Source organism: Zingiber officinale, chromosome 5B, assembly GCF_018446385.1.
Source record: "Zingiber officinale cultivar Zhangliang chromosome 5B, Zo_v1.1, whole genome shotgun sequence".
Classification (NCBI taxonomy): domain Eukaryota; kingdom Viridiplantae; phylum Streptophyta; class Magnoliopsida; order Zingiberales; family Zingiberaceae; genus Zingiber; species Zingiber officinale.
Window position 1 is genome coordinate 53,618,618 of NC_055995.1, and position 9,108 is coordinate 53,627,725.

The window sequence follows — 9,108 nt, forward strand, 5'->3', positions numbered from 1 at the left end:
GAAAGGTACTTCTGGCCTTTGGGAACTTCCCAGAGAAATGGAACTGAGTTCTTGTGATCTTCTATTATTCTTCTCCTCAATTCTAAACATGTCGTTCTTCAGAAGTTCTTCATGATTTTTTCCACTTCTCAACCCAACATCATCACACTTTTCATTGGATCTTGACTGTGTAGGAGGGGGATCTTCTTTAAACCATTTTGAAACAATACTATCAAGCTTTGCCCCCAAATGTTTGAACTCCTCACTCTGTGACTTGTGAATTTCAACATTTTTAGGTGGTTGAATTTCATTTTGTTTGTGACTCTCTTACATAGCTTGCACTTTTTGAATATCTGAGGGAAATTCCATCCAACTTTTGTTCGACCATTCATGGAGGTTCAATGTCACTTGATCAATTAACGAATAATCTTCATCTACACTTTTGTCCATAAAAGAACCTCCAGCTGATGAATCCAATAAAGTCTTGTCTGAGAAAGAAATTCCCCCATAGAATATGTGCAAAATCAACCATTTTTCAAAACCATGATGAGGGCACTGTCTTTGAAGACTCTTGAATCTATCCCATGCTTCAAATAATGATTCTCCATATGCCCGAGCAAAATTTGTTATGCAATTCCTCATATACACCGTTCTACTTGGAGGGAAAAAATGATTCAGAAATTGCTTCTCCAATTGTTCCCAACTTGTGATGCTTTGAGGACAGAGAGAATATAGCCAAGTCCTTGCTTTATCCTTGATACTGAAAGGAAATATCATCAATCGAACTGCATTTGCTGATACTCCTTCACATTTCACCAAATCACAAATCTCTAAAAATGTTTCAAGATGCAGATAAGGACTTTCTGATGCTTCTCCTCCAAATTTGTGACCTTGTATCATGAAAATTATCTCTGGGTCTAGTTGGAAACTTTCTACTTCAATTTGAGGTTGCACAATGGGAGATAAAAATCTTGCAGAAATGGGTGTAGAAAAATTTCTCATGGTCCTGCTTGACATGTTAGTGCTCATGGATATTCAAGAAGAAAAAGAAAATTATCAAGAATCAAAAACAAGAAATAAAATGCAATATGAAAAGCAAGAAAGCAAATGAAGAATTTAAATTGCAAGAAAGAAAGTGCATAATGAAAACAAGAAAGAAAAGATAAAAGAAAAAAGAAAAATGTCTAGAATAATTCATATGCTAAAAATTGCAAGATATGTTTACAAAAGAAAAGAAGAAAGAAACAAGATCAAAAGAGAAAACAGAGAAAAGTTAGATTAGAGTACTAGAAATCAAGAATGCAAAGTTAGAATTAGAATTAGAATTCCAACAAAAAGAGTTGTCAAGAATGTTATTCAAGAAAGGAAAAACTTACGAAAACAGATTTCTAACAATTAGTTATAACTATGCAAATCAAAAGAAAAAAAAAAGAAGAAAAGTTATGTTTAGTCTAACTCAATTGATAATTCCTAATGTTATAGCGCAGTCCCCGACAACGGCGCCAAAAACTTGTTACGCTCCGCAAGTGTACGAAAATGTCGCAAGTAATATAAAAGATTATCGTATCCACAGGGACTGGAATAAGCACCAGATGATCGAACCTGAGTTTTGATTATGGCAAAGGGCTCAAAGTTAAGTGGTGGTGTTATCTAACAAAGTTCATGGAGCTTGCAGGAAAGTCCTAAGTGTTACTTAGGCAAAAGTCCTAGCTGCGGTTAGGCAGGTGAAAACCCTAGGGGGTGGTAACCCTAGGTCATAGGGGGTGGTAACCCTATGCGGAAAGTCTTGGCAGGTCGATGGCTTCAGGCAAAAGTCCTAGGGGGTGGTAACCCTAGGTGGAAAGTCCCGTGTCGTGAACGGTGAAAGTCAGGCGGCGGTGAAGCGGATGTTCGAAAGTCCGGAAGCATCAGTGCGAGCAAAGTCCATCGATCCGGAGGATCGTCGGCAACAATAAATCTCAGTGGAGTAGGTGAGGACGCGTTCCCGTGGAGGAACAGAGGCGTCGGTCGACCTAGGGTTTCGGTCGGAAATCAGACTCAGACAGTCCGGAGACCGTCTATACTTTATTTTATGTGTACTATGCTAACTTTGTTTTGCGGTATGTGTTTTGGGACTAACACATTTTGCAGGAACAAAGGAGCAAGTTACAACTTGGATGAACATGTCCGAGGCGCCTCCATGGAGCTTGGAAAAGGCTAGCGCAGCTGACTGGAGGCGCCTTGGATGGAGTTCAAGGCGCCTTGGACCGGAGGTTGGAGGCGCCTTGGATAGGATGAAGGCGCCTTGAACCAGATAGAGTTCGACCAGGTCAGTGCTGATCCACGCGGGTGACTCGGCTCTTTCAAGGCGCCTTGATGAACAGTGTAAGGCGCCTTGAACCCTCTTTATAAGAGGTCTCGACCAGCAGCTCTGCACAAGAATTCACAAGCTTCCATTCTGCTGTGGTCTGCTCTAGTGCTGCTTCCGAAGTGATGTTGCAATATTCCGACGACCCGGAGCTCAGATTTCCTTTCTACTACTGTTGTCGGTATAATTTTAATTATAGTTACATTTTGTAATTCATCTGTAATATCCATACGAAATTATAGTTGTTGCCCACGGAAAGCGATCAAGGATCGCGGGCCTTCGAGTAGGAGTCGACCTAGGCTCCGAACGAAGTAAACGACCGTGTTCTTGTGTTTATCTCTTTTATTCCGCTGCTTTAATTACTCTACGAACGTGTTACGATTCTGATAATCGAACGATTTAGCCGCGAGCGCTATTCATCCCCCCCCCTCTAGCGCGATCTCGATCCAACAATTGGTATCAGAGCGGGGTCGCTTTGAACTGGTGCAACCACCATTCAAGCATTTTTCGTGGCTTTGTCGTGTTTATAGGTTAAAAATAAACCTTACGCTTTCGTTTTTCCCTCCAAAATAATTTTCCAAAAATTCATTTTCATCCTTTCACAATAAGTCAGCATTAATAAAATATTGCAATTTCAGAAATTTGAAATAATATTTTTTAAAAAATATTTTATTATTTTTTTAAACTAGTAAACTTCTATTTCTATCCTTCCATACAGCACTGCTAATCCAGGATCAAGTCCTGGTACATTTTTGCTATTTTTTGTGTGCAAGGTTCTTTTAAAATGGCATTCCAAGAAGGATTCTGCACCGTCCGACCGCCGCTCTTTTCTGGCGAGGACTTTGGATACTGGAAGAACCGGATGGAATACCACCTCAAGACGCAAGTCGAGATGTGGATCATCATCCAGACCGGACTCGAACTTCCACGTGACGACACCGGAGAACTTATCTCATGCATCAACTGGGATTCTAGCACAATGAAAAAAGTTGAAGCCGATGCCAAAGCAACCTGCATGCTACAATGTGGCCTAACCAATGAAGAACTGAACCGCATCGGCCCCTTCGCAAGTGCAAAAGAGTTGTGGCAAAAGTTGATGGAACTACACGAGGGCACTTCCGACGCTCAAGTAAGTAAGCATAATTTAATAAATGATTTATTTGAATTAGATGAGCAGAATAATACTACTTCGGCCGAGGAAGGTATTACGATGGTTGCAGGTACAAGTCAGATAGATGGAAAAGATATGGTCCGAGTCTTCAGATGAAGAAGAACCAACGAGCTTTCTCGCGTTACCGGTGCAGGCTAACATAATTGACGAAACCGAGTCCGAACTTGAGTCCGAAGCCGAGAGCGAGTCAGAAACAGAGTCCGAGCGAAGCCACGGATCCGCATCCGTTTCCGAAGGCCAGATCCCCACTGTAAGTTCTTTTCTCGCTGAAACTCAAATAGATGAATTAAAGAATTTAATTCCTTATTTGCTTAAAAAGTTGGCTAAATCCAACGTCCGGGTTAAGTCGCTCCAAAAGGAAGTAACAACCCTTAAGGAAGCGACTACCTCGAGTTCTTTAACTGAATTAGTTCAAATGGAAAATTCAACTCAAGTCCAACAACTTGAGGAAGAAAATTCCAATTTGAAAACTCAAATTAAAGAACTCAAGGACACGTTGGAACGGTTCACCTTGGGCTCCAAGAAACTAGATCTGATTCTTGGAAAACAATGAGCCGTTTACAACAAAACTGGACTTGGATTTAAAACTAAAATAAAATACAAATCATATTTATCGCTAGTTAATAGAAATAGTAGAAAAATTGTCCAAGCATGGGTGCCAAAATCCAATTTGGTTAATCAAGTTGGAACTGGTCACTATTGGGTCCCCAAGGATCAAGTCTATTATCTTGATAGACCATATCGAGGCTATGATCCAGGGGGAGCTAATAGAAAAACAATATTAAAAACATAATTCAAAATTCAATTCAATTCAAAATTAAATTCAAAATTAAAAATTCAATTAAAAAATCAAAATTAAATTCAAAATTCAAAATTCGAAATTCTAAATCAAATTCGAAATTAAAATTCAAAATTCTGAATTCAAAAATAGATGGTGGATCCAAACTAGCTGGCACCTCCAACTGAACTACCCGACAGGGTAACTGAACCTAATTTACCCGAAATGGGTAAAACAAGAGTAGATTACCCGGCAGGGTAATTAAGGATAATTTAAAACGGACTAGGTTTAACTTGACCCACAGTACTGGTGAAGTTTTTGGATGATAGTACGTTAGGGAAGCCTTGGGCATCGCATGTCTAGGAAGATATGACTTCGACCTGGTGCATTTGGCCAAGTGGAACTGACCGAAGCTACCCTTAAATGGATCCTAACTAGTTAGATCAAGGATTAGTATTAAGTTCAATGGGTAGGACTATTTGGAAAACCTCGAAGGCATGGTTACTTTAATGAGTACCTTGTGACTCACCATAGCCAAGAAGTTTATCCAAAGAATGCTTACTTGTTGAACCCAAAGCTAAACCTGAATCTAACACAAAGTTAAATCAAAACCCTTAAATTGAACCTCAATTCATCTCACAAAAATTATAGGATTCCCTAATTGAAAATTTAGATCGGGTGAGATGACTAGGAAATTAAATTGACTTAACTTAAATCAAATTAATTAATAATTAAATTATTTTAACTTGAATCATTTTCAAATGAAAATTATGTTAAACTCAATTTCAAAAATATTCAAAAATCTTTTGAAAATCAATTTCAAAATTATTTAAAAATCATTTCAAAAATCTTTTAAAACTCATTTCAAAAATCTTTTGAAAATCAATTTCAAAATTATTTAAAAATCAATTTCAAAATTATTTAAAAATCATTTCAAAAATCTTTTAAAACTCATTTCAAAAATCTTTTGAAAATCAATTTTAAAACTATTTCAAAATCATTTCAAAAATCTTTTGAAAATCAATTTTAAAACTATTTCAAAATCATTTCAAAAATCTTTTGAAAATCAATTTCAAAATTATTTAAAAATCATTTCAAAAATCTTTTAAAACTCATTTCAAAAATCTTTTGAAAATCAATTTTAAAACTATTTCAAAATAATTTCAAAAATCTTTTGAAAATCAATTTTAAAACTATTTCAAAATAATTTCAAAAATCTTTTGAAAATCAATTTCAAAATTATTTAAAAATCATTTCAAAAATCTTATAAAACTCATTTCAAAAATCTTTTGAAAATCAATTTTAAAACTATTTCAAAATCATTTCAAAAATCTTTTGAAAATCAATTTTAAAACTATTTCAAAATCATTTCAAAAATCTTTTGAAAATAAATTTCAAAATTACTTAAAAATCTTTTGAAAATCAATTTCAAAATTATTTAAAAATCATTTCAAAAATCTTTTAAAACTCATTTCAAAAATCTTTTGAAAATCAATTTCAAAATTATTTAAAAATCATTTCAAAAATCTTTTAAAACTCATTTCAAAAATCTTTTGAAAATCAATTTCAAAATTATTTAAAAATAAATTTCAAAATTACTTAAAAATCTTTTGAAAATAAATTTCAAAATTACTTAAAAATCTTTTTAAAATCAATTTCAAAATTATTTAAAAATCATTTCAAAAATCTTTTAAAACTCATTTCAAAAATCTTTTGAAAATCAATTTCAAAATTATTTAAAAATCATTTCAAAAATCTTTTAAAACTCATTTCAAAAATCTTTTGAAAATCAATTTCAAAATTATTTAAAAATCATTTCAAAAATCTTTTAAAACTCATTTCAAAAATCTTTTGAAAATCAATTTCAAAATTATTTAAAAATCATTTGAAAATCTTTTAAAAATTATTTGAAAATCTTTTAAAAAAAAAAAATCTTTGAAAATTTCTTTTAAAATTCATTTGAAAATCCTTTAAAAATTGTTTGAAAATCTTTTAAAAGTCATTTGAAAATTCATTTCAAAATTTAATTGTAAAATTCTTTTATTCATTTCAAAATTATTTGAAAAATCTTTGAAAAACTTATAAAAAATCCTTTGGAAAATTTATTTAAATAAAAAATCCTTTGAAAAATTTATTTAAATCCTTTGAAAAATTTATTTAAATAAAAAATCCTTTGAAAAATCTTTGAAAAACTTATTTCAAAATCCTTTGAAAAATCTTTGAAAAACTTATTTCAAAATCCTTTGAAAAATCTTTGAAAAACTTATTTAAAAAATTATTTGAAAAATCTTTGAAAAACTTATTTAAAAATCCTTTGAAAATTCATTTCAAAAATCTTTTGAAAATTCTTTTCAAAATCTTTTAAAATTAATTCAATTACTATCAAAATATTAATTTAAAAGGATTTAAAAATATTTAATTCTCAAATTCTGATTGCTAAAGTTAACTCTAATTAATTTTCAATAAATTCTCAAAAGTTTAGCATTTTCTCATTTGGAACTTAAATTTTCAATATTTTCAAATATGAATTTCGTCTCAAACTCATTCATAAGCTGCACATGTTTGATAATCTAGAATGGATAAGCTGGAATTAGGATAATATAAAGTTCTTCTTATGCTTGTACTCTAAGACCCTAAGAATTTAATTTGGCATTAATTAAGGGGGAATGAACAGAGTCATGCTAGTACTTTAAGGCTAAACAAATTCCTTTAGGGCTCTGATACCCAATCAAGTTAAATAATTTAATTTGACTCATGCTTGGACACCTAAACTCAAAGAATTTATTAATGCATTAATTTAAAATTTAAATTATCTATGCAACAATTCTTTTCAAACACTTATGAATTGAGCTAAGTACTTCACCTAAATTTTTAAGTCTAGTACTTAACTATGCTACCCTTTAGGGGAGCTTAAATTAACTAGACTATTTCTCTCTTCTTAATTCTTTTTGATTTATGTCAAAGGGGGAGAGAAAAGTCAAAGTTAAGAAATCAAGAATGAAAGGGGGAGCATAAACTTTAAATTTTATTTATGCATTGATGCTTCTGGTTAACTTTCATTATTTATTCCTTTATTTAAATGTTATGTTTTACTTAACTTTGAACCAAGATTGCCATAATCAAAAAGGGGGAGATTGTTGGTGCAGTGAGCACCAGATGATCGAACCTGAGTTTTGATTATGACAAAGGGCTCAAAGTTAAGTGGTGGTGTTATCTAACAAAGTTCATGGAGCTTGCAGGAAAGTCCTAAGTGTTACTTAGGCAAAAGTCCTAGCTGCGGTTAGGCAGGTGAAAACCCTAGGGGGTGGTAACCCTAGGTCATAGGGGGTGGTAACCCTATGCGGAAAGTCTTGGCAGGTCGATGGCTTCAGGCAAAAGTCCTAGGGGGTGGTAACCCTAGGTGGAAAGTCCTGGTGTCGCGAACCAGGTGAAAGTCTGAACTGGCCGGTGAAGCGGATGTTCAGCAGAAAGTCCGGAAGCATCGAGTGCCGAGCAAAAGTCCAGTCGATCTGGAGGATCGTACTGGCAACAGGTAAATCTCCTGAGTGGAGTAGGTGAGGACGCGTTCCCCGTGGAGGGAACAGTAGGCGTCGGGTCGACCTAGGGTTTCCGGTCGGAAACTCGAAGTCAGACTCGGACAGTCCGGAGACTGTCTATACTTTATTTTATGTGTACTATGCTAACTTTGTTTTGCAGGGTATGTGTTTTGGGACTAACACATTTTGCAGGAACAAAGGAGCAAGTTACAACTCGGATGAACAGTGTCCAGGCGCCTCATGGAGCTTGGAGGCGCCTCGGGCAGGAAAGGAGCGGTGGAGGCGCCTTGGATGGAGTTCAAGGCGCCTTGGACCGAAGGTGAGGCGCCTTGGATAGGATGAAGGCGCCTTGAACCAGATAGAGTTCGACCGTCGGTCTGATCCACGCGGTGACTCGGCTCTTTCAAGGCGCCTTGATGAGTGTAAGGCGCCTTGAACCCTCTTTATAAGAGGTCTCGACCAGCAGCCACAAGAATTCACAAGCTTCCATTCTGCTGTGTTCTGCTCTAGTCTGCTCAAGTGATGATTCCAATGACCCGGAGCTCAGATTTCCTTTCTACTACTGTTGTCGGTATAATTTTAATTATAGTTACATTTTGTAATTCATCTGTAATATCCATACGAAATTATAGTTGTTGCCCACGGAAAGCGATCAAGGATCGCGGGCCTTCGAGTAGGAGTCGACCTAGGCTCCGAACGAAGTAAACGACCGTGTTCTTGTGTTTATCTCTTTTATTCCGCTGCTTTAATTACTCTACGAACGTGTTACGATTCTGATAATCGAACGATTTAGCCGCGAGCGCTATTCATCCCCCCCCCCTCTAGCGCGATCTCGATCCAACAAAAATGTCGCAAGTAATATAAAAGATTATCGTATCCACAGGGACTGGAATAAGCACTAGAAATGTCTCAATGCGAATTAGCTAAACAACTATCCAATCGTTTCAAAAGCAAAGTAAAGGTAAACAAATCTAATATTAGAGATCAACAAACAAGAGTTTTGTGTTTTGGGTTATGATAAAGGGAGATTCTAGGAGTTTCGGTTTCTTTGTAAGATTTCTTGAATGTAAATGGTTCACCAATTCTTATTCCTCAACTGCCAAACATGTAGAAAGTTGCCGGTTCCCTCTTGCAATAGACAACCGGCTAAGGACTAAGAAATGTATCTAAATAGGATTAATGAGACATGAACCTACGTTGTCCTTACACAGAAGCGCACCTATTACTATGCCTTCCTCGGATACCAACATAGAAGCCCACAACTTATTAATCTATAAAGATACAAGAAGCTAATCAT

At 35.2% G+C, this 9,108-nt stretch overlaps 1 non-coding gene across 1 annotated transcript; it reads left to right on the top strand.

Moving 5' to 3' along the window:
- Window positions 1–517: 517 nt before the first annotated feature.
- On the top strand, window positions 518–623 carry LOC121988071. Its single transcript, XR_006113833.1, has one exon. It is a non-coding gene; the product is annotated as a small nucleolar RNA R71 (small nucleolar RNA).
- The last annotated feature ends 8,485 nt before the right edge of the window (window positions 624–9,108 follow it).